This window comes from Astatotilapia calliptera, chromosome 15 (genome assembly GCF_964374335.1).
Source record: "Astatotilapia calliptera chromosome 15, fAstCal68.1, whole genome shotgun sequence".
Taxonomy (NCBI): Eukaryota; Metazoa; Chordata; class Actinopteri; order Cichliformes; family Cichlidae; genus Astatotilapia; species Astatotilapia calliptera.
In genome coordinates, this window is record NC_137436.1 from 39,709,169 (window position 1) to 39,734,775 (window position 25,607).

At 39.1% G+C, this 25,607-nt stretch overlaps 1 long non-coding RNA gene across 1 annotated transcript in view; it reads left to right on the plus strand.

Moving 5' to 3' along the window:
* The window catches only part of LOC113006402 (uncharacterized), a 63,274-nt gene extending 42,482 nt beyond the window's left edge, over nucleotides 1–20,792 (plus strand). Inside the window, exons 3-6 of the long non-coding RNA XR_003269748.2 lie at nucleotides 15,350–15,468; nucleotides 15,773–15,882; nucleotides 17,097–17,165; nucleotides 20,688–20,792. This is a non-coding gene — a long non-coding RNA (uncharacterized LOC113006402). The remainder of the gene's footprint in view (nucleotides 1–15,349; nucleotides 15,469–15,772; nucleotides 15,883–17,096; nucleotides 17,166–20,687) is intronic.
* The last annotated feature ends 4,815 nt before the right edge of the window (nucleotides 20,793–25,607 follow it).

The following is a 25,607-nucleotide window of genomic DNA, read 5'->3' on the forward strand; positions in this document are numbered from 1 at the left end:
GACATTAGCATGAGTCGGTGGTTAATGACATTGTTTAATGGTGTGTTCACTTTGTTAATATGGCTGACAACACAGACACATTATGCTCGCAACTTTGAGTTGTTGTGAGTTCAATATAAAGAGTCACTTTGAAGGATAAGTTCACAGATTTTTAAATCACATTTCAAATGACTTCTTGCCTGCAGGCTCGTCTACGGGCCAGGTGAACAGGGAGTGACGATTGGGTTACAAGCGCTAAAAATACAGGGCGAATTGTGTGAGAGCAATTAGATAGATTTTTAAATAAATAGAGTCTCCACTAAGTGACACAACTCTTTAAACTGTGCAAGCAGAAACTGATGTTTTCCTCTTGTAAATGAAGTTGTGGATGCAATAAATTACTTCAACTTCAGGTGCTCTGCATTTAAATAAAACAGCGGTTGTGTTTTAGTGTCTCCAAGGGACTCATATGAAACAAATACACAGAGAAGAGCTCTGATGCTATAGTGAACTTCCAGAATATCTCAAGTAATTAGGATAATCGCCGTGTGATGCATTTATCCCTCATAGTTAATTATAACACTTCTCCTGTGCATGAGCCACAGCGTTCATGAATCAAATGCTACAACTGCAAGGCGAAGATAGAAGGATCCGTCAGAAGTCGCCTTCTTCGGCTCTCTGCGGTCATCAAAAGCTACATCTCTTAGCCTCGCTGTGCTCAGATGGGGTAATCATTATATAGTTCTAGTGTACTAATATCTTTCTAATTGTGGGATGTTAGACTTTGAAGTATTCCTTTTCTTAAAAAAAGCAGTTTCCTTGTATTCGCAGTCCCTTAAAAAGCATGATGCACTCAACCTTGACAATGCATCAATAATTCAAAGACATCATCCTCTCATGATGTAGCTGTCTGAAATTGCGGAGATTGTGTCTGAGGGATAATATTGCACTCTGTCACATCCGACTAGCTGTCACCTGCTAGAGCACGAATAAACCCAGCTAATAAATGCAAAGTCAAGGCAAACACATTTTCATGATTTGCAGTACAGTAACTGCTGCCCTTAGCAGGAAATGGGACTTTAAGATTCTACAACATTCAGATATTAAATAATTGGGTGCTGCATACATTTTTGGATTGCCCTTGAGTATAAAATTGATTTTAGGGATTTCCCAGCCCAACTTTTGCCCCCAATCCCGATCACAGTCCATTAGCACTCTACCAGAGTATCTACCACAACCAAGGCTGACCCAATACTTTAAAATCCCCCCTTCCCCCCCCCCCCCCCCCCCCCCTTACACACAGCACCGAGGTCTTAGCATAAAGTAGACCAACATTAAAAGAAGTAGAGCAATTTAAATATATTTGGCACACATCAGAGCGGCTCAGTTGTCACAGGACTTTTTGATTTTGCAGTTTTCTGATTTTATCAGTTGAGCGAAACATCAGTTTATTGTTCAATCAGCCCTGATATTCAAATGTAAAAAAAATAAAGCACAATTTAGAAAAAAAACAACTCAACGCGACTCTGCTCACAAGGTTTGCTAAAGCGTGCTGTCATTAACCGAAACTGCCGGCTGCTGTTTATTTGTTTTGAATGCTCAGCAGTTCTTAGCAGTGTGGCTCCAGCATTTAGGGATGCACGGCAGTGGGTTGGTGCACATGGCAAACAGTAGTAGCCTATCATAAACTGATTGGAAGTGTGCTGATATCATGCACCAGAAAAAGTATGTGAATCGATCTGATCTCATTCCCGTAGATCGGCTTGAGATAACCAGCTCTTTTCATCTCATTGAAGAAATAAAAAGTGTTTCTCGCACAGTGGCATCAAACTTGAGTCTCGCCACCATCTTCGCAGTCAGAGGCTTAGATTGTGGCTAAATCTCCTTCCTTTTAGGAAGCTGTGCTGAGGTTTGTCTGTTTGTCATTAAATGTCTTTAAACCTTTTCTAGTAAAGCAAAACCTTCAGTAGCTTAAGTGAAGCGCTCGTTTGAGATTTTACATTTTTAGCTGGGCGTGATGCGAGATTTTGCTACCGTTCTGTGTCTGTTGAAAGGCTATCAGTGGATCTAATTAAACTGTATAAACTATATTAAATGATTCACCAATTGAACGGCGGGGTCTGGAAATCTATTATCTGTTGTCATTTTCACTGATGAGATAGTAATGGATTTGACTAGACTCTTCAAATTTGATTCATTCATCATTACGCTTGAAAATTAATACAAATTTTCGCGATCAATTTGGCTGCCTCCCAGTAACTTCTGGTACAAGATAACCAAACATGGACAATTAGTAGATATGTAAAATCATTACCCACTGTTAATCATTATGGAAGTTTGTCTCGTTCATTGTCGTTGCAGTATCAGCACACTTGTGAGACAAGAATATTTCACTGATGTAATGTAATCAGAGATGTCTATCTCGGAGAAGTTTTGGCTCAATTAGTCCTCCTGAACACTCAAGGCTGAGTGCCGTGCTAATTTTGTCCTCTACCCAGCACCTGCAGTGCAGTCAATACAGTCTGACAAACTTCATGAAAGAAAATATTTAAGAAGCATATCTAGGCGAAGGTTATTAACGAGAGATACAGATCCTAAGAAATAGGTATTGTCTGAACTGAATTTAGTCAAATTCATAAAAGAAAAAGCCTCCAATGTCCACAGGATGATAAACACATTAAGGAGATTGCATCTAACATAAACAATCAGTGTGGTCTGATTTAAAGCACACAGCAATCCTCATCTTTGTCTATTTGATAATCGTGTTTAGTCTCCACAGCGCAAACAATCCTGAAAATAAACAGTCACGAAGCGATAATGCCGTTTAGTTTCATTGGAAACGTGCTCTGCCTCCCTTGGGCTGGAAGATATTTGGATGGTCGAGTGAAAAATTGCTCCGAATTCTGACCAATGAATCGTTTTACACATGCTTTAATGCATTTCATAAATAATCTGCCTGAGAAGGTAATTAGTGCAGGTGTTTACACATATTTCTGCCATCAGGGTGCACAGTAGGATCACAGTTGGCTGAGTGAGTTTTTGGTTATTAAATTAGGCCCAAGGTAACAGGAAGAAGGATGAGCTACAGTTGGGCAGGTATGAGCAACAACATGTTTCCCTATTCATCATCCAACCAAAAAAAAAAAAAATACATATTCAGGAAATTATGCAGGTTCAAGTCATCTCCCATTTGAGGAACGGACTCAGTGTTTGCATAATCAGGCCTGTATGCAGAAAGATTTTTCATGTTCAAGACAGGAGAGAGGTCAGTAGCAGAGACACATCTCCCTGGGGGGCTTTCCAAAGATGAAAGAAGGGTCGGACCTAAAAATGGAAAGAAATTAAACTGCTTAACTTCACAGGGCCAAGTAGAAAAGCAAATTAATGCCATCACTGTCTTGGAAATAATGCAATAAACAATATAACAGAGGAAGCCTTAAAAAAGAGACAACTTGAGGATATTACACGCTGCTACCACAAGACTCATTCCAACATAAGCAGTGGTGGCTTTTGTTTTGGGGAAATACTCCATCCAGCACCGCAGAAATCGGTCCGTCACCTCCCTTAGAGTCACAGTGACCTGCTGTCTGCCAGATCCATACGTCCCACTGCAGTTGCTGTTAAAACATCATTGCTTCTTAGTGCTGCAGAAACTACACAGGTGATGACAGGCCGTTCCCCGAGGTGAAGCTGATTGTTCCGCTGACCTCACCCGGACATAGAGCAGCAGTCACACTATTGGGTTTTGCAGCCTACGTACAGCAAACAGATGCCACTTTTGACAATGAATGCTTACATTCTTCTTGAATCGGTTTGTTTAGACTAAAACCAGAAATGTATGTCTGTTTTCTTTGAAACACAAGAAGTACGGATGTGAGGGGAAAATGCGGTGCCATAACCAGGATAATTTGTCAGCTTATGAAATGTTGTAAAAAACAAAAACAAAAAAAACAAAACAAAAAACGAACTAAAGATGCTGTCCAGTAGATGACATATAATCCGTAAAATTCAGGGTTTTTAACTTATTTATTTTTTTGGAGGGCTGTTTTATTTTTTTGATAAATAAAACATATATAAAAACTACCTAAATGTGCATTCATGTGCCTAACTGGAAATGCTGATTAGTACAGTGGCAGCTGACCAACTGATTTTACTAAGACAAAACTATAAAATTATAGAAATATGAAGACGTTAAACACATAGTAAAGGCCTAAAGCTAATTTGCTGCTGAAGCCAAAGGAGCGGTGTGAGTTTGTGTACTGCATGTGTGTGCAATTTAAGTGTTTTGGTCAATGAGACCAGAAAAGGCCTAGTATATTAATAAAGTGTTAACCTTTTAAAACGAGGATAGTATTAGTATTAGAGGTTTATCATTAAGACACAAAAGAATATGATGGATTATACTGTTATTCCATTAACCTCCTAGGACCTGCGTCCACATATGTGGACATCACATTTTGGGTTATTTAGACCAAAATACTCAATTTTGCTCTACAAGGGCCTGATATGCACTTACGAGGACATTATGCTGCTACTGTTGTATCAAAATTTTAAACTAATATTGTCATATGTGGCTATTATTTTTCTTAGAAACAAAAATTAGGTTAAAAAAAAAAAATCCGGTAATTCTTTGTTTTTACATTCATCAGGTCCCAATCAGCCCAAATATGAAAGAGAAATTAAAAATGCCGTGGAAGAGTTCGGGTCTTGGGAGGTTAAATTGATGTTTAGACGTGGGTAAGAGAGTCTATTGATATTAAGGCCTGATGGTGCCCTGTTTTTACAGTCACATATTAATGGTTATAGAACAATAAACATGCTGTCAGCCAAGGACAAAAATGATTAAAAAAATCAATGAATGTTATCAGGGAAAGATAAAGAATTTAATCACTATTTAAAATCGTCACCTATCTGCACACTGCGGCCCAAGAAGTCTTCCAGTTTTCCAAAGAACTGTTGAGTCATACCTGTTTCAGTCGATCACTATTCACGAACATAACCTGCGCCACAGCAGGATAGGATGTTAACCCTAAAGTTACCCCACTAAGCCTAAACCCTGCTTCATAGCACAAGTCTCTTGGCATGTTACAGTTTTTTGTGTAGTTGCATTTTGCTTTTCTGCCTAATCATTGTAATGTTTTGGGAATCAGTAACTGTTGATGGCCAGGCTACCACTGTGTATGTAACCCCGCCGCGGGGTAGTTTGTGAAATAGTCTCAACCTTTAATCTATTGATTTGTGTTGCTGGGCATAAAATTCCCAACAGAATTTCATGTCCAGCAACACAACTTTCCATCAGTTTGCTTTAATATGTATTGACAAGAGAGAGAGGAAAAAGTTTTTTGAGGCTGGAGCGATGGCGGGGGAGCTAGGCATCAGACCCGAGCCCTATTCATGCACATCAAATATTTTATACTCATCGTTTACATGATTTTTGTATTTCTATGATGTTGCTTGGCTTGGTTTCGCCATCAACAGCTACTTGGTTTAGTTTAGAAAAAATATGGTTTGGAATAAAATACAGAGCTTGCCAGTCTGTTAAAAATTATGCTTTTCTGGTTGCTATGGTGACAGCTACCTGCTTTCACTTCAAAAGTACATGCTTTGGACTCAAAAATATTTCCTAAATGTGGGATTTTGTGTCCAAAGCTTGAAAGGAACCATTCCTTTTTTGTGATTATATCACAAACTATCATAATTTTCACAACAATTGTCTGTACGTCCCATCTTTTTTCTTTAGCTGAAAGTACACTCTGTTCTTACAGCCTTTCAGCAACTTTCTCACCGTGTGGGAAAAAATAAATAAATAAAAAAACATCACCAGATCCCCTTGCACTGTTTAATGCAGAGGTGATTTTGCTATCGATGCTTACTTATTGGATGGCAAGAGCTGGCCTACAGCAAATAGTCCCTGGTTGACTCATAGCCCAACTGTGTTGACAATGAATGTTCTCTGTTTAGGAGTTGCTTGGGAGTTATAGTTTTGTTTCCTGTTGCGAAGATTCAGGTAAGGGGGTACCGCAAATTGCCCAGAATTGTGTCTCTATTAGTCCCTTGGTGTACTGGCAGTCCATCTAGTATGCTGTGAAGGGGAGAAAGGCTGAAATCTCTCTATTATTCCTGAATTGGAAAATGCTGAAAAACAGGATGGCCTTTAGTCTGAGGATGGTAATGTTAATCAGCAGCAAAGAGGTTCACAAGTTGAACGCACTGGTGTAGCAGCTGGTGCTAATGGACTAAAAAGGTGGGTCTAATTAAAAATAATGAAATGTGTGGGTTGTTGTAGCAGTGGTCTATTACCTGCTGAAATTATCAATCCTTGCTGTAACATTATGGATAACATTATTTCAAATCAATTGCAGTGACACGGTGATAATTTGGAGTTTGGGCAGGAGGAAGTGATCTCATTAGCACGTGGGAGTCCATATTGTAAAGGTGGCTTCCTTAGTGTTAATATTAAGACATATCTGTCTGTTTCACACACATATAAGAGCCTGTCTGTGTGCTGTTGTACAGAAATGTACTTTAGGTTGTCAGGTGGCTGAAACTGACTTTTCCAAAGTGAAGCAACGCTGGAAGAAACATTTTTTTTCACACTTGCTGGCACATCTTCAAATTTGATCTCCGGCTGATTCAAATACCTGCAAAATTTGACACAAACATTTAATACAACTTTTTATGAGGAGTACAATAAATGAAAACACATGGGTTTAACTTGTGAAATAATCACAATTGTTAAATTCTGTTCACATCGTGGTTTTGGAAGATCACTGGATGGTTAGTTCGGGGTCCAAAATTGCTTGGCTTAAAGCGTAACTATAGGTACGTTGGTGATTATGCAGTTAATAAAACAACATCCTGTCCGATTTAAAGTTTGACTTTGGGGAATTACAACTGCTTGATTCCTTTATTTTCAGCTATTCTGTTGCAGATTTGCTGCTGTGCTTGGGGTCACTGTCCAGCTGCATGACCCGAATCGGGCCGAGCTTTAGCTGCCGGACAGATGGCCTCGCAGTGACTCTAGAATCTTTTGGTGTAGAGGAGTTCATGGTTGACTGTTAAATCAATGACTGCAAAGTACGCAGCTCCTGTGGGTGCAAAACAAGCCCAAATCATTGGCCCTCCACTGTGAGATGTGCTGATATGCTGCATTTGGTTTTCTCCGAATGTAGCGTCTCCACTTTAGTCTCATTTGGCCAAAGATAACCTTGGCTAAATATCGAAAGATCAAAACTAGCTCAGAGCACTTTTCCATAATGTGATGGGTATGATTTGCGTCCTAACCGGTGCTGGAGGTGAATACAAACATCATAGGCCCACCATGCATTCTGTCCACATCCAAGAAACACAACAACGAAAAAACACCAACTTAAAGTAAGTTATGATTAAACAGGATGGTTTGATTATAACAGAATGGGAAATATATGGTTTGGAAAACTAAAATGTTCCACTAAAGATAAGTGAACATGAAAATGTAGCTGATTAATAATAGATGTGATAAATGCGTGGCAACTATGTGCTTTTGTCAGTTTCCTTTTTTTTTTATCTACCCAAGTAAAATTGATGTGGTAGGTTATAAACTTTGATGTATCGGCTAATCACAGAACAGTGAAGTATTGTCCACCTCGTAACAGTTTCTGGCATCTGGGTGGTGAGTTGGGCACAGAGGCACAGCTGGTTGATTCATTGAAAATCAACAAAACACATTTAAGCAGTTATGTTCATTTTTTATGCTTCAGGGATTCAAACCTCCCAAAAGAAAATAGTAGCACCTCTTGGACTCTTAATGGTCATTAGAATTTCAGAAGCATTCATCTCTATATATTCCATTAATTTATGGAATATATAGATTTTAGTTTTCAAACTGGTGTTTGCATAGGAGCACGTCTGTGTGTGCAGGAGACAGGAGAACTAAACTTGTGGCGTTTCATGCACTGGTCAAAGCAATTCTTTTGTCTGATAATGGTTCACAGTCGGTTGTTTTTCTTCTGGAGGGATTTGGTATCATTTCTTTTAACGGAATGACAAACCCTCTGAGGAATGGAGGGGACAGGCGATAAAAATTATAATTTCGCTGTGTACTATTTTCAAATCACCGCAGTATGTAATTATGTGGCAAACATCTTAACGTGTGCTGTAAAGCTGTTAAGAACCTTAACTGCTCATTTATGAAGCTGTTTTCATAGCCTTGCCTTGAAGTGAAAGATGACGGGCTCGAGTATGCAACCGCCTTTAAAAAGAACATTTTACCACTGTGTCTGCAGATACAGGGCGACAATAATGGGTTTTAAGCAGCACCACCTTACTTGTTCGAAAGCAGCAGATGAACTCAAGTTTAATAACCAAAGTACATACATCTACCAAAACAGCACAGCCCTCTAAATTCATTATTTTATTTAAACAGGACAAATTTAGAAAACTGCATCTGGTCCAGATATTTATCAGCGCACACCTGCTCAGCTGATTGCTGCTTTTATCCTTCCTGGGAAAGCACATGGATGAGTTGTGCCAAATTTCAAGTCAGACTGATCACCGTTTTATTATATTGCAGAAGCATCATGTTGGCAAAATGCTATCAGATTTTGCAATTATACTCTTGAAACTACCATGGCGGTTAAAATCCCAAGCGTAAAGTTTTCTTAAACTCCCACATCGGAGGTGAAGCCAAATCCAAGAAACTATGCACCTGTTTTCACTCATGACCAAACTCTCCATCATATTTTCTTTTAATGTGCAAAATGTAATTTGGAACATTCTGAAATTAAACTGCCATGTCTGCGGTGGTCTTGAAGTCGGATCCATACCAAAAATGGTGCAATTACCTTTTCACTCATGACCAAATCCTCCATCAAATCTTCTTATAATGTGCAAAATGGCATGTGAAACATTCCCAAACAAAAACCAAGCCCAAACATTTTGGCAAATGTGCTTTGGGCTTTTGGTATGTAGATCTGTTGTTTGTACTTTCTGTGCTTTAATGTCTTTCTTTGCAGAACCTTAACTGAATCCTAAAAACCTGTCAACTTCTTTTCGACAGTGTTAAAAAAAACAGTCGCTAAATTGTGATACGTCTTTCAAACAGTCCGATGCTAGCATACTTCTTTGGAGTCAAAACAGTAACGCAAGCTATTGCTGTTTTCTTGAAGATGCCCCATGTGTTATTTTGTCTGTCAATCACACTTTGAGAGAAACAGCCAATGATAACTGAAGGCACTGGTGTTATTCCAGTTTTCCCCATTGTCCCAGTGTGAACAAACCACTGTGACCTGCAAATAGTGTAAAAAGTCAGTTCAAACTGAAAGTAGCAGGAGGACAAATCCACTGCAGTATGTGAGAGACAAGTGTGCAGTGCCTCTTTTTGATGCTACATTCCTGCTCCAGAAACACGACTAATAGATGCTAACAGTAGCTGCAGCTAGGCCACAGCTGGAAGGACGTACAGTGCTGTCACTCCAACTCGTATTTGTCTTTGTATTGTTCACAATATGTATTACATGTCTATTGGATTATAGACTTGTTATTTGTATTAGGTGCCTCATGCATGGCCCTAGAACAATAAAAGCTCCAATAAAGACTATTATAAGCTTATGGGAACAGAAACAATGTGAATCATCTCATCAGTGACTTTTTGCAATAAACCATTCTTCCCACTGGTGAAGCCGAAATATTCAGTGTTTCATTTTAATTTTCCAAATAAACACATGCACAATTTGTATCGTTCTAATTTATGCCATACTGTTTGTCTTTAGTGGAAATAACAAAACATTCGCAATTTGCAAAAACAAATGTGCACCAAAAATCAAAACCAGCTTAGCTGAATGATTGACATCCAATGAATCCCTTGGAGATCAAAGACTGCTGTGATGGTGCCTGGTTCATGTGAATCCATGCGCTCCATCAGATTGCTGCCCCTGGAATGTAGCGTCGCTTTGGACCAGGACTTTAATTAGAACAGACTGTTTTGAAGTCGGACGGGTCATTATCTGGCTAACAGAATGAGGACATTCTGTATTTCAGGTTGTAGAAGGAATATAGTGTCTGTTTTCAAAGCATAAGCAGATATGTATCAAATAGTCACAGCGGCAGATGAATGTGATTCCGTGTCTCGCTTGACATTGTTGCTAAGCTTGTCTTCAACTTTTCATGCTACTGTGAAATTACTCGATTTACAGCTGCTGCAGACAGAGGCTCATGGACGAGTGAGTGGAACGTGATTGCAGGCACTGAAATTTTGTGCAGCACCATAACACAGCTGTGTTACAGTTGTTGAGATTTATCAGTTAAATCAGGGAGAAATGCCTTCACGATGATAAATGAGATTGGAAGTTTAATTGAAAATGAGCCTTTATGGCAGCACAAATTTGTATGTTGCAAGAGTTGCTCACTGTTTATTCAAATTTCCAAATTTCCCTAAGCTTGACAAAAGAGAAAAATACAAGTAATCTGCTTTAGCATTTTTAAAACCAAATCTAAACACAAAAACCAAGTAGTCTCATGCAGTGCTTATGATTAGAAAAAATGGGCCATTTTCAATTGCCTAGTGTCCCAAGTGCAAATTTATTGAGACATTGTTTCAACGTGAAAGATGGACCTCTTTTTCTTTATGCAGCAGAATTTGAAATCAACACAAAAGGTCATATATGCATAAATTAAAATGTTACGGAGTCTTTGATTTTAAGAAGCTTTTGTTCGTCGCTCTTCATAACGTTACAGTGGACAGCATGCTGAAAAAGTGTGGAAAGCCCCTTTTGGCCATGTGGCCCAGCGTTTTCAGCTGTGGTCTCTTTAATTACACTGGGAACAATGGGGTCAGTTGTTTCAATACAGTTCTGAGGGTACATCTTTACAACATGGAGAAGCTTGGAGAAAGCAGCTGTCAGCGAGGATTTCTCTCGCCTCCTCCTTTATCTGCTCAGCTGCAATGTTGCTAAGCACCCGGTATGAAACTATGTTTGAGAGAAAAATCATGCAGATATGTTTTCCATTCATTCATCACTATTCAGCATTTCAAATATAAGATGGCTTTCCTTTGCACAGGTATGTTGAGTGGGCGCTTGCCAAAGCCTGTGGCATTTCAATAGAATATTAAGCATGTCTGATCAAATTGTAGTCACAAAATTACTTACCAGAGATAATATTTATGGTAAGAAAAATGAGATCCCCTTTTATTCCAGTTCAGGAAGAGGAAAGAAACATTGTGTTTCTTGCTGTTTACTATGTTAGTGCCGTCCTTGATGACACTGGGTTCTGTAGCATCAAAGTGCTTTTCTATAGAATGAAGCATTTGTAAGATCCGAGCAAACTGATCACTTTGGGGGGGGGGGGGGTTGTGCTTTACTGGGTAAGTGAAACGTGCACCAGTGAGGATGTTCATTTCATGTAGAAAGCACTGTGAGAAAAAAGGTGAAAGGCAAAGTAGGCTAGCACAAACAGCTAGGAGCTGCTTCAAAGTTTGTAATGTCTGAAACGGCGGTACAGCTGGTGTGAAACCATAGTTTCACGAATGCTAGCCAAGTAACTATTTGATCACAACAGTGGGATATCCATAGTATACCAAGCTGTGCAGCAAATACACAGCTCCGTGGGTAGTCAAACAGTCATACTTATGACATGCATAGTTGTTTGTTTGTTTTTTAAAATAAGGTATACGCTGGTTTACGCTTGTGGTTGCATGTTGTGTCGCACAGAGTCAAATTGAACAGAACAAAGTAGTGTCTAACTGTCTTCCCCGCAGTGCTGAAATAATGACCCGTCGTCTTTGTGTGCATTGTGATCTCTCTCTCTCTCATTTTTTTCCTTTATTTTCATCCCCTCGTTCTCTCACTTCTCTTTTTTTTTATACCATTTTTAGCCAATTGAGATGTGGAGCTCAGCAGGAGGAAACATGCTGTATCTAGTGAAACAAGACCATGAATAATTTAAAACGGCGTTATTAATGAACTTCTAGACATTATGTTAATGAACGATTTCAAGTCTAATTTGTCAGCCAGACTTCTGTTGTCTTTTCTGTCACTTTTTTGTGCAGGTTGGGAGGCATTGAAATTAACATCAATTATGACAGGAGAAGAAAAGTTTTGCACTGTAATCAATCTGCAGTAAAATAATCCCAAAATATTTTTAAGTTTAAATAAACTTTAAATATGACTTGTGCATCTTAATATTTAGCTAAAACACAGCCAATCACTGTCTTGTAATTATCACATGTATAAGAAACATATCAACACAGAAACTATCGTCTCAAATAATTGTCAGTATCAAAGAGGATCATCATAGAAATCACCGTAGCAGGGATAAATGTCTTTGAACTAAACTACAAGGTGATGCTCTCAAGGTGGATAAATATTTAATCGAGAGGCACAATATAGAAATAACATGGCAGCATCTTTTCCGGCGAGACTAGTACCAGTTGTGTTTTATCAACGAGACAACGTGGTGCGAGTGAGTCTTCAGATCCCAAAGAGCCATTAGTGCCCTGTTTTTCATTGTGACACTGACTTCTTGGATAGCTGCCATCCCTTGATATCATATTACAGCATCAACAGCCCCCCGTTTATCTTTATTACTGGCCCCTAATCTCTGGTGACGGTTAATCATGTTACAAGTTCCTTGGGTCGCTTCTGCATTGTCTTCGCCATAATATTTATAACTTCTGATCACTGAACGGTGTGTTACGCAGGGTTTTCCCACCATCACGACTTGTGTCTTAATAAGAGAAGTCACCCGTTCTCCCACCGTGCTGCTTAGTCATGCTGTGATTAATGTCTTCATGGTCTGGTCAAAGTGTCGATATCTTAAACAGCTGGGCCCATCTGTCATCTTTTTCCTGTGACACCCCTGAACGTAACTCAGGTCCTATCAGGGAGGCCATCCATCAAAGTGGTAAACAGAGACGTCTCACATTAGCAGCCCCGAACACTTCTCATCGTATACCATAACAGACAAGCAATCATCTGGTATTATGTAGCGCTACAGGCTAATGTGAAATATTAACGGAAATATACAGCACACCAGCTGCCGATTGGATGAAGCATCTGTGCTTCGCGTAATTGGTGGGTAACAATTTAATATTGAGGAGACAGTAGATTGTAGATTTGCTCCGCAGATTTGTTCCGAAGCTGTAAGACAATGGCCACAGCAATAAAAAACGAAACACCGATTTCGGGGGTGTATTTCTTACACTTTTTCTGTCTTTACTTCACTGTGTGTGTAAAATTAAAGGCACAGGGTCTGTTTTCTTTGAATAAACTGTGCCTGCCTTTTTACTCGTGTCACATAATCTGTGTTGCAAAATAGCAGAGAAGAGCATTTCACTTATAGCTGAAGTGTGTGCTTTACAAGAGCCTCATAAAAATGACTGATACCTACAACCACCTTGAACGCAGAGTGTAATGATGCATTTGGATGCATTTATTACCTTTGTCATTTTGTTTCCTCAAGGGGGCAGTAGAATCAGGGACAGCAGGGGTGTCTTTTTATCTGTGCGATTGGTGATGGATTCACTACCATTGCTGCTCAGATAAATGCTGCAGGGTTGAGGCCATGGGCCAGCTTACGAGGGATCAACCTCATCGTTTTTTCCACTGCCCACAACCTTCCCTCTATCTCTCTGCGCGGCACTCACTCCTGGTAGGGATTATGCCGAAATACTGTATATGCACTTGGAAATCAAGATATGGAGCTTTTGTCAGTACTTTTGTCAAGCAATGGAGATAAACGTGGCTAAAATATGTGTTTCCAACGCACGTCGCAGAAGCTCAACCTAATGCTCGGCTCTTTTCAAAAACCAAGGGCCACATTTCTATTTTTCTCTCTGCTTCCAGCATTGATATTTTTCTATTCATGAAACATAGATAATGGTCTCTGCAGCAGTGGGGTTTCTTAAGGATATACTTGTTAAAGTGGGAGATAAAAATGTGGATGTATCACAGTTAAAACATCAGTCTCTTAGCCCCCGGTTGCTCGCCATTGTGGTCCATTATTTGGATTCAACCAAAATCAAACCACATGGTGTTTGAAAAAGAAAAACTCTGTTAGATAAAGGAGGCCAAATTAAGCACAGGTCTCCAGAAATTGGAGCAAGATAGTGTTTCTTTGACTCTTTGAAACCGAAGCACGATCTGGCACACGGTGAGGAGGGGAACAGCTAATTGCATCAGCACCTCTGCATAAAAACTCATTCGGTTACGAAGACATAATGGAAAACAGGATTCGTCCGCAATGCTTCACGTAATACACACCTTTTTTATTTCCTCGCTCAGAGGGGTTTTTTTTTTCCTCTATTTGCTGTGGTCAGAGCAAAGGTACCCATTGTAACAGTAGGAAACATTTCACATGTATTGAGGAATGAAGCAAAGGAGGCCAATAATCAGGGCAGTTAAATGGAAATAGTTTCATTTCCTTTGGTGTAAACAAATACCCCATGTAGTCCTCGGACCAGAGCTGTGGGTAATCGGCTGCTATAACTCAACAGAACACTTTGCCCTGAGCTAAACATAATACTTCCTGCACTTAACTAAATCCATTTTTCAACCCTCAGTAGAGTTATGACACACCAATACATACTTGTGTAAATGTCTGACAAACCTTTGCAAAGAAAATAATAAAGCAGTGCTTATTTAAAGCTGTTTACGGAGATATTTTAGAGCATGGAATATAAAGGGGTTAAAGGTGAATAGATAGGGGGCTTACCGTGGAGTTAATTTAGGTTTCTCTGCTTTTATTCTCTAGTGGACTGAAAATAATTATATCAAAATATGAAAATAGCAATCCACGGTCTCCTCCTCTGTTTCTGCTCGTTTTAAATTGTCCATTTAATTTCAGTTAAGTCAGTGGGCCGTTGCTTTGTCACATCCCACCAGCAGCGACTCTTTTCTTAATGCTTTTCATACACTGTGAAGCTCCGAGGATGACTGTGGGAAAGTTAAATGATTAATCACTGCTTTTAGCAACAGGTTCAGAGTGAAATGTATGAACCTACAAGTAGGAGGATGTGCAGCTCTGAGCCTGTCAAGCCCAAAACATCCAAAACAGAAGATTAGGCACCTGTCTTAATCCTTTATCTTGGATTCTGTTGTTTGCTTTCTCTTTCCAAGTTCTTCCTTTTGTAATTAGCACCTAGCGTCTCTGAGATGGGTTATAGTTGACTGCTAAAGAGAGGATGAAACCTGCATGACTGTAATAGCATGAATTCACCCTATCACGAAACGATGCAGGAAGTCTTTTTCACTCCTGCAGGTGGTGTGAATTCTATCGCCACACCTTCTGGAGCAGCATGGCTGTATCCAAAGCTGAGATACACCTATGATAGCTCACACTGGCGATGCTGTTTGTACTACATGGCATAAACACTTTGCCCATTCGTTTCACTCAGGTTGTAATGGTCCTTGAATGGCTGCTAGGACCCGTGCAGTTCATACCTCAGCACTAAAGCAGGAGACGGGTTGGTCTAAGGTCCCGTTGCGAGGCACTGGTAGATAAAGCACACTCCAGGTAAAAGCATGCATGGCCACTCACCATTAGATCACTCCACATGATGTCTCGAAGATGGCGCTCTTAATTAGAAGGTCCTTGGATCTCGCTGTCTAAAGTCACATTTTACTGCCCACATTACCACTTTATATAACACAGTTCATCCCGAGCTGAGTCGAAACATCGCCGGGATGAACAGTTTATTATGAATATAAGCTGTAATTGACACTACTTTGGAGTTACTTTATGGCTTCATGTTGAACCCAGCATTGCCTGCGCTGTCTTTGACGATTAGCCTGTTACTCACCTGTACTTCATCCCCCAGACAATGGCCTGTTCTGCTCATGCAGATGATGGTGTGCAATATCAAAGCCAAATGAGATGGCTGCCAATTAGGGAGGGCTTCCAAGTGCATTTCAATGCAAACGCGCACTGGTAAGTGCACCCTGTAGTCTTTTCCATTCAAAGACACTTTATTACAGGTAGACTTCAACAGAAACTTCTGAAAGTATTTCAATTACTAGAATAAATGGCAGACCTCATTTCAATACTTGGCTTTGGGGAAGGGGTGAACTTTGTAATGATGTCTTCCTAAATGTTCTAAGCTGGAGTTTAAACTGACTTTCTCTTTGGTTAACGGTGTGAGTTAACTGGAAAATTCATATAATCCTTTTTTCTGTGTTCTTGATGGACAAGGCTTGAAACGCCTGAAACAGTGTGAGACCACAGAAATATTTAGAGTACCCCCACAATCCCCACAGGACGTTTTTTCTTGCGTTCACGATGTCTCTGTACAGATGTCTCTGAGTTTAAATAACCAAAGTTTACAGTGGTTACATGTCTTACCAGGCAGTGTTTAATTTTGTTTCCTATTTAGTGCTCGGTGTAAAATTAACTAGTGCATCCTACTAAAAGTGCAACGCTTTTGTCTGCACCTAAGCCCTTTTATCTAACATTCACACTGTCTGACGGACTCCTTGGGCAGCTCGGCATTCAGTATTTTGCCCAAGGATACTTTGACACATGGGCTGTAGGATGAAAAGATGGTCCAATAAATGTTTCCCAAAGGATTTTTTAAAATGCCACACATTGCCTTTTAAGCATTATTGTAGCAATATATCAGGATTTCCTCTTTTAAACACCTTTTAATCAGAACAGGTTGGGTTAAGACAGCCAAAAAGTGTCTCCCTCTGAGTGTGTTTCCTGAATCCGCAAAAGCGCATCGGTGCACCACAGTGGCCTTTGAATCCAAATTTTTAGTTATTATTCAGATTAAATCAAGTCGGGGCAGACGGGAAGAGCAGTCAGAAGAAGCTCACTGCTCGAAATCTCGAAGCTCTACCTCTGTGATTGCTCAGGCCACCGTGGAATAAAGATTAGAAGAAAATCACTAATCACAGCGGATGTCATTAGCATATTACCAATAAGGGGTTGCAAAAAGGAAAAGAGGAATTGCCTTATAATGCTGGTTAAAGTACGAATCAATGCCATGTATGGATGCACACAGCTGCTTGACAAACAGATATATTCACTTCCAAACATGGGTAAAGGAAGTGTCTAATAATGATGTTTTTTTCAATGTTTTTGTCTGAGTCACTCGCTGAAGCACTTGATGCTAATATCACATTCCCCCTCTCTCTTTTGATCAGCTTTTGCAGCTGGGCTGCCCTGCCTCACTTGGATGCATCAACAAAGCTTGAAGTGGCCACTCTAATCTGGTTAAGTATTGCCTGCTTGGGGAGAAATTAGCCGAATTCTTTTAACTTTTCAAACAAACATAATACAGTCAAACTTGCTGGATGAGAATCAATTACATGAACTGAATATAGGTTCGGGGGGGAGATATCATTTCATTTCTGGAAATCATCTAATACGTCTATTCAGTGGAATATGCCTGTAGTATCACATCGAAGCCATATTTCAGTCCAGTGAAATGAATGAAGCAGTGGAGGATCTGTTGAAACACTGCCAGAATATGTTACACAAATCTTTTTCACCCCGTGGTAATATTGCCATTATCTGCTTTACTTCAAAAATACTTATATCTTGCCTAAATCCGCGAGACACTGTGAGGAATAATGGGATCATCATGCTTTCTCAAAGTGATTGGTTGGATTGGTGAATAGAAACTATTGCCCTACTTGTGTCAGTCTATTAAACAACATCTGTCTAAATAGAAAAAAACAGAAAGCTAATGTTATTCAGTAGAACGCAATAAATCTTCCAAAAGTGCGATACCTTTGTGTCACATGTATAAATTCTGCAGTATACTTTTACAAAGTTGTTGATACTAAATCATGTTGGAAATCCTCGATATAGAGTGGAAACCACTCTAACAGCATAATTCTGATTTAATAGGTGACAGTTTCACTAGACATTGAGCTATAGTTTTGCATTTAACACTAAGAATATCCATCTATGTACCTGTCAAGCTATTGTTTCTGTAGATTAATTGCAGCGATAGTAAAAATAAAATACTTTTGTTAGACTTTGCTATAAGCGACTTCTTTTAAAATCAAGGGAAAAAAACAAAAATGAATTCTTTTATTCTTGACGTGCCTAACAGATGGTTTCGAGGGGAAAAAGAATATGATCACAATACAGACATTTCTGTTGTATTGAACATTTTCTCCCATTAGATCTTTAAGGCAGATTGTCTCCATTTTTCAATGTGTCTAAAGCCTTTGTTTGAGAGAGATCCGTTAAATCTGTCTTGCTTCTAATAAACTGCCATTATTCCCTTCAACAAGGCAGCTCTCATTAATAATGCTTCTGTCAGCTGCTCATTCTCTTCCGTGAAAATAGAAAATATCATTAATTACAGTTTCTGTCACCCTCTGACAGCTTAAGCAATTGTTCTAGTCCCTGAGTTCTGTTTCATTGTGCCCATACCTTGTGACCACCTATTCTTTACTGTCTCAATGGGGATGTCCAGCAAGTGAGAGCCACAAAGGCCCTGCGAGATTTCATCGCACATTGCAAAGCTTCTATCCCAGCAACACATTAGTCATCCGGGGAGCGATTGACTCAGGACGTAGACTCAAAATCTAGTTTTTATTTTACTCTCAAGCAGAGATTAGGGAAAGATTGGTTCGGTTTACTTTTCATTGTGGATTTGTTGCATTTTTGCCACTCTGAGAGATATTCTCCCTGGATAAACATAGAGGGATTTTCCTATTCAATTCATCAACTGGGGAAAGGAAGAGAAAAAATCATTGACTTAAGATTGCAGCTGCCGAATGTAGACAAGAGAACTGTTGCACAAATACACAAGGATCTCGTTGCGTGTGAAAAATGGCCCGCGCGAATAGAAGGAAACATTTGCAGGACAACTCTCCCAACATAACTGCACACTGTGTTAACAGAGGGAGATGCTTGAATTTCTTAGATTTACAATATGTAAACTACAGAGAAGCCAACAATCACACACCGGCTGTTCCCCAGAGTGCTGCCATGTCAGAAAAATATTTGGTTTGATCCGAGTTTCAGCTTTTCTTCAGCAAACTTAGTAATGAAGCTACAACACATTAGTCATAAATTCAGACCAGATATGAGTCTATTAAGTCTATCAAATACCCATTAAGTTGTTGTGTAGCGTTGGGTTATAGCGAGACGTATCAGCCTCCATGCAGAGCTCATTTCAGTTTGTTTATGTGTCTCTGGATTGGCTACAGGGGGCAAAATAAGCACAAACACAAATGGCTGTACAACACAGTTTGGCAAATTCAGTTTGAAGAATTGCTTTGATCTTGTCATCTGATCCCAGTAAAGTCATATTTGGATGACACCACAGCAATTATAATGCATTTAACCTGTAAATATTATATATATAAATATAAAGGCACAAAGGTTGAGTAAATACAAAATGATTACATAGCTAGCAATGTAATAAGCCACACTCTGTGCACGTAAAGCATAGCAGGGAATTTAGGTCCATTGCACAATAAAAATCACTATAAATAAAATGTAAAAGTACTAATTAAGTATTAATTGGTAGGTACAAGGAGAATATTTTCTTTGCATCTATCACAAGGTTTAGGTATATAAATATGTCTGTTTGTGTCAAAGTTAATAATGCACTTAAATCTATCAAGCTCGTGAATCCACATGCATCTATTTGAAGTTACTGTCCTAAATAAACATATATGGCTGTAACAATTTCTGTGAGCCCAAAGAAAGGCATTATGTCTTTGGGATTATCTATAGGTGCTTCAATGCATTTTTGTTTTTTACATAAATGCTGTGCGGCGAAATTAACGGTGATAACTATGAAAGGAAGTGTGATTAATAAACAACATGAGGCTAAAATTAAACTGCACACTCGAAGAAAAAGTAGATGTTCTTCAAAAGCTTTTCAAGGAATATCTACATTCATGTGCTGTTCATTATTCATTTGCAGTTCAAGAAAAAGCCAGAGAATTCATTTTATATTCTGCGGCTGCGATAAACCGTATTAATGGATTAGCTGCCGAGATACCATACTGTTTCTTAAGTTATTGCTGAAATATTCTTTCACATATTCTGTCAAACACCGGATTATATGACACAATAACTTGGACCTTGGTTAAAGTTTCCCATGATTGATATGCTTTGAAGAATATGATACCAGACCCCATACATGGATGTAATTAAACAAGGCCAAGTGATAGCAATAATGTATCATCCACCAGAGCTGAGGTCCCAGCTTCCTACAAACCAGTGTTACCAGAGACAAATGACTTACAGCAGTCACCACCATCGCTTTTAACTTTGCATGGTGCAGACACAAAGAGAGAATTCCTCCCTAACAGTGGTGGCCTGGCCTAGACAAATGGACAGTCATAATCCCCCCCAACTGGTAGGGTATGTGGTTTATTAGAATATGATACAGTGGATGTGAATTTCTCTTTTTTAGCAGTTCTGATTTAGTTTCCAGCTGATTCATCACCACACACAAGTCATACGTGACAGCTTTTACTGTTTTGGGAGCAGCTTAGCCATCTTGGAGCTACCGCCTTCATAGTTGGGTAAGCTGTTTTTCACGGGGAGTCTGATATTTATTACAACTGCCTGCTTGGGACCCCCCTGTGAGAAGGAACCATAGTGTGTAGATATAAGTAGGGCACAGGATTCTGTGTAATTAAGTTGGTGGAAATGCACCGTGGATTTAACGAAGGGGAAATGTGCATTTTTGAGCGTCCTAAATTAAGCCACTTATTCTGATATTTATTGGCAAACGCTGTTTATCTATTCTGTTACAGGAAACTCTGTTTGGGCCATGCATACAGGAACTGCTGACACGGAAAGATTTAGCTATGATTGCATATCATTACATGAATAAAATATGCATATGATTACATGAAAAAGTTTGTTCAATGATTCTTCAATTTGGGTTTGTTGGGATAGAAGGAGGAGGGGGCGCACAGCAGGCTTTGTCAATACCTTGCAAAGTAATAGGTTGATGACCTGGGTTAATAATTAACACCAAAATTACAAAAAGCAGTTTGGTAATTTTTCAATAGAGAACTGCATAGCTTCATGGTTAACATAAGCTTCCAGACACTGAGAAAGAATAATAAGAACTACAATAATTGCACTTATAACTTCTTGCTTCTTTGTGCTCTCCATTGTCGTGCACGTTCTCCTGACTCTTGGGGCTTCAAAACACGTTTCCTTTTTATCTCATACGTTCTGGTCATTTCCTTGAAACAGTAAGGACCTGCGGTGGTAAGAAAATCATTTATGACTTCCTATGTCCTGGCCAGTCCTCCAGGGCTCCTGCACAGTGTCAGGGGAATGTAGATGAGCCCACCTCAGCAGACTCTTTTTTGCCATTTTTTTTTTTCAATAGACCTGCAGATGGGTTCTTGTGCACTCAGACCCCCAGCGGGACCCTTTATCCTTGCTCTAAAAATGACCATCTGAGCTCCTCATCATAGACGGTTCAAGCGAGGCTGAGGCTTTTTTTCAACCCCTCATGTTTCTGTTGCCCAGAAACATTTCTGATTTACATGTACTGCTCAAAATTAAACATTATTCATCTGTTTTTTTAATGTGTCATCTTTGTCACTGAATCTACGCTTGAAGTTTTGTGCAGGGAATTCACACACAAAAGATTTATGTTGTAATTACTTGAGCATAATTACCGAGGAATCAGTTAATCAGCATAAATTAACAAACCAAATAGTTTGAAACATGTACACGAGGAATACACATACTATCCATTATTATGAAAAACATGAATCCAGGGTGCTCAAAAAATTGTTTGAAATAAAATCGACATTACTCTTGGGAGCAGAAAGTTTCCAGAACAGTCAGTCCAATTACAAGCAGGAAGATATTTTCTTCTTTGTGTTGTTTGTGTTGTGTGCTTTGTTTCCTACAAGCATACTTTAAAAAAACATTTGTAGCTACACAACATGAGCAGATCTTTTACTTCAGAATATAGGAGCAAGGATTCTAACCAAACCTTTAATTTATTCAACTTATTAAACATTTATCTTTATATTTTTTTCTGTGTCCACATTAAAAACACAAAGTACAACATGCAAAGGTTCTGTCCTGAGCCCAATTCTTACTAAACGTGACTTACACCATTATACCATCATGTGTCAAACAATACTTGCTATTGAAAGTCATCCACCATGTACCTAATTCCTATTTTGTGGAAAGGCTGAAGCCTGTCCCTGGATGAAAGGAGAAAAGCACCTGCCAATCCATCACTGTGCTACCGTGCAGTAGACAGATCCACATTTGTGCTACAGGCAGTTTATTGTCTCCAGTTAACCTGAGCTGCATGTCTTTGGACTGTGGGGAGAAACTGGAGCACCTGGAGGAAATATGCACAGACACGGGGACAAATATGTGAACCTCTCTGCTATAAAGTGACAGTGGTACTAAACCCTGTGGCTTCCCCAGTGAAATCCAGGCTAATGCTGATATTTTACAGCAGCAGCTACGCAGAGCGCACTGAGATTCTGTGCTTATGCACAAATTATGGGATTTGTTAATGCCTGCCTAAAAACAGGTGCAACCGTTAGATGGAAAAGGACGAGTAGGAGGCCACGTGTAAGGAAACATTCAGAGTGGAGCTCATTCATTAAAATCAAAAAACCCAAAAAGTGACTTTTGGTTATATTTACTCTAACGGTGCATTGTGTTATTGATAAGAAGGGAAGAGGGGGGCTTTACATAATAAAGGAGGAATATTTTGTCTGATGCTATGTTCTAATACATCACAATATGCTAGGATTACAACTGAATTCATCTTGAAGTAGACTTTTTGTCCTTCTTTTGCAGATTATAGAATGATCTTGTGGAAGGGATTAAGGATATTTGTAGACTATGATTAAACCCTGAATTTTAGATGCTCAGAAGGAGGTTGGGCCTGAAGAGGCTCGTGTTGGGAGTCAGTGCATTTTATAGCGAGAGCGTCTGTGGCACTTTGTGAATTTTACATGCAAAACATATATATAACATATGGAAAAGTGACAACTACTTGTGGTAATTACAGGAAAGCGCCCTGCCCCGCCAGAAATATTAGTTCACATGAATCAGTGTTTGATCATTTTGATACTGGGCGTTAAACATTCCTTATTGAGGTTAAAGTTATTAAATACTAATCAAACATGAAAACTAAGCACAGAATATTAACTTTAATCTCTGTACCTACTCAGGAATTTTCCTTTAAGAATATTGAATGTGTAAGTGTGTTAGCTTTACAAATGTGGCTCAGCATAAGAATAGATTTCACTCAGCATAAATTCTCTTTCTAAATCACATATTGCATGAATATGTTTCCTTTAGATTACAGTTAACAAGCTCTGTGTGTGGCTGAGGTTACTGCTTATGTGCTCTGACAAGGTGCTGTTTGCAGTTTCTCCCAAAGGAGGCTGAGCACTCTGGATTACAAGCAAGGCTAGCGTTTAGCTGCCACCCCAGACAACATGACTCATAAGCTCTAAAGAGCTGCCACATATGTCTGCATCATAAGTCCATTTGTGATATGACAACATGACCTTTGGATTGAGGCCCATCTGTTCTGCTTCAAATGTTTAGGAGAATTGCTTTGTGTTTGCACCGACTCAAGTTTTAGAAAATGTACAAACAACCATCTTTAAAAAAAGAAAAGATCTAATCCTCAGTGGAAGCTTTAACAAGCAGTAAATCCAAGAACACTGCGGTGTACTACATGTTCATTTTTCATCATATTTCATTTTGCTCTGCCTTCTTGGATTAAATATTTGATCATTTTCAGTGTAGTTGTGTTTCACTGTATTTTTGTTCCAGAATAATTCTGAATTTGAAGGTCCTTGTTGTTCATTTTATATACATCTTGGTATTAATTTATGTAAAGCAATTTGTTCATACACTTTTTAACATCTTGAAAGATCTGCTTCAGATGTGTACTCACATGGTCTGTCTGAGAACTACACCGTGCGCTCCGATCATCTGTTGTATGTTGGATACTTTGCTGCTCTTGTTAATGAAGATAATTCTCTATAATATGTCCTCATTTTTTAGGGTTGTAAATAAATTTATGGCAAGAATCGTTCATCACAGATTCTGTGTCCACTTACTTCTGATTGAAAATTGGAGTCAACTTTATTACTTTCATCAGCTCATCTTCGCTCCGTCAGGCTGCTGCTGCTAGGAAAGTATTAAGGTGATTAGGTTGCGTAAAAAGGCAAAGAAGAGCTCGAGCTTCCTCCAAAAACCTCCGAGAGGAACTACAGAGTTGGAAGATTGCAAATGATTTGACTTTACAAGTCACTTGGTGAGTTTTTTAAAAATGTTTTGTACATTCATAACATTGTATTTATAACAACTGTATTTCTCACCCACATATTCTGTTCCACTAGTTATTATTTTACTGTGACTTTAAAATTTGTTGTGGTGTTACATTTATGCAGGCCTGTCTGTGAATTATTTAGTAATCCTTCAAAGACTTTAAAGATTAACCGCATTCTAAATAATCTACAAAATAGCGACGATAAGACCCAAGAGTGTGATGCACTGGAGCAACTGGGCACCTGAGCAAGCTTCAATTCAGACGGGACCTTCCTGTTAGTTTTCTGCCTGTGCGTGTGAACGTCCATCCAACTACACTCCTATACATACAATACATATCATAATTAGGTCTATGGTGACTGTGCTGTATTATATAACTGGACTAGGAAATGAGCCTGCATGATGTTTTATGTTTTATGTTAATGACAAGACCAGAGTGGCTCTGGCTCTCCTCCACACCGTGTCTTTGTCCTTTCTTCACCGCTCTCAGCAGATGGCCCCGCCCCTCCCTGAGCCTGGTTCTGCTCCTTCCTGTTAAAAGGGGGTTTTTGCTTCCCACTGTTGCCAAAGAATTTGCTCATAGGGGGTCTTAACGCCTCTACCTTAAAATATAAAGTGACTTGAGGTAACGATTGTTGTGATTTGGCAATATGTAAATAAGACAAATTAAACTAATTTGTCAATGATTCTATTTATTGAATCAGTGCAACAGCAAAGGAAACCAAGACACTTAAACGAGAGGCATGGAACTGGTTAGGTGTTGTTAAAAATACACAGCTGACAATAAAACATCTACAAATCCAAAGATTAAAATAAAAGAAGGTAGCATTGGTACTGTAAAAAATCAAAATGCGTAGAGGCAAACAGAGAAATTGTAAATAAACCAAGACCTTCAAAGCCGTCATGACACCACTGCAGCAGTGGAAAGATGTTTTTTTTTACCATCTGCCACAATTAGTCACCCGCACAAATACACAAAATATAAAAAAAGAGTTACCTTAGCTGCACATAACTCTCATAGCCTGCGTCCAGCATGAGGAATTATTTTATGACATGCTGTATACAAAAGTAATTGGAAACATTACTGAAACAAATTTAATATTTAAAATTTTAAATTACACCACACTCACAATCATAACACCAGAACACTGAGAGAGACCGTGCAGCCCTGTAGTGCTATTCATCAGTGGAAGGAGGTAAGAAGCTTTGTGTTTGGCATTTATGCCTAATATGCTACAGACTTAATTCAAGGTGGACATAAAAAACTACACCTTCTTGCAGGTTGCATGGCTAGGTAACTAGTTACACATGGTTATGGTGTAATCAGTTATCGTGGGTTTTAACCTAGCAACAACCTCTGTGTGTCCACACATACACAGGCATTTTTTTAA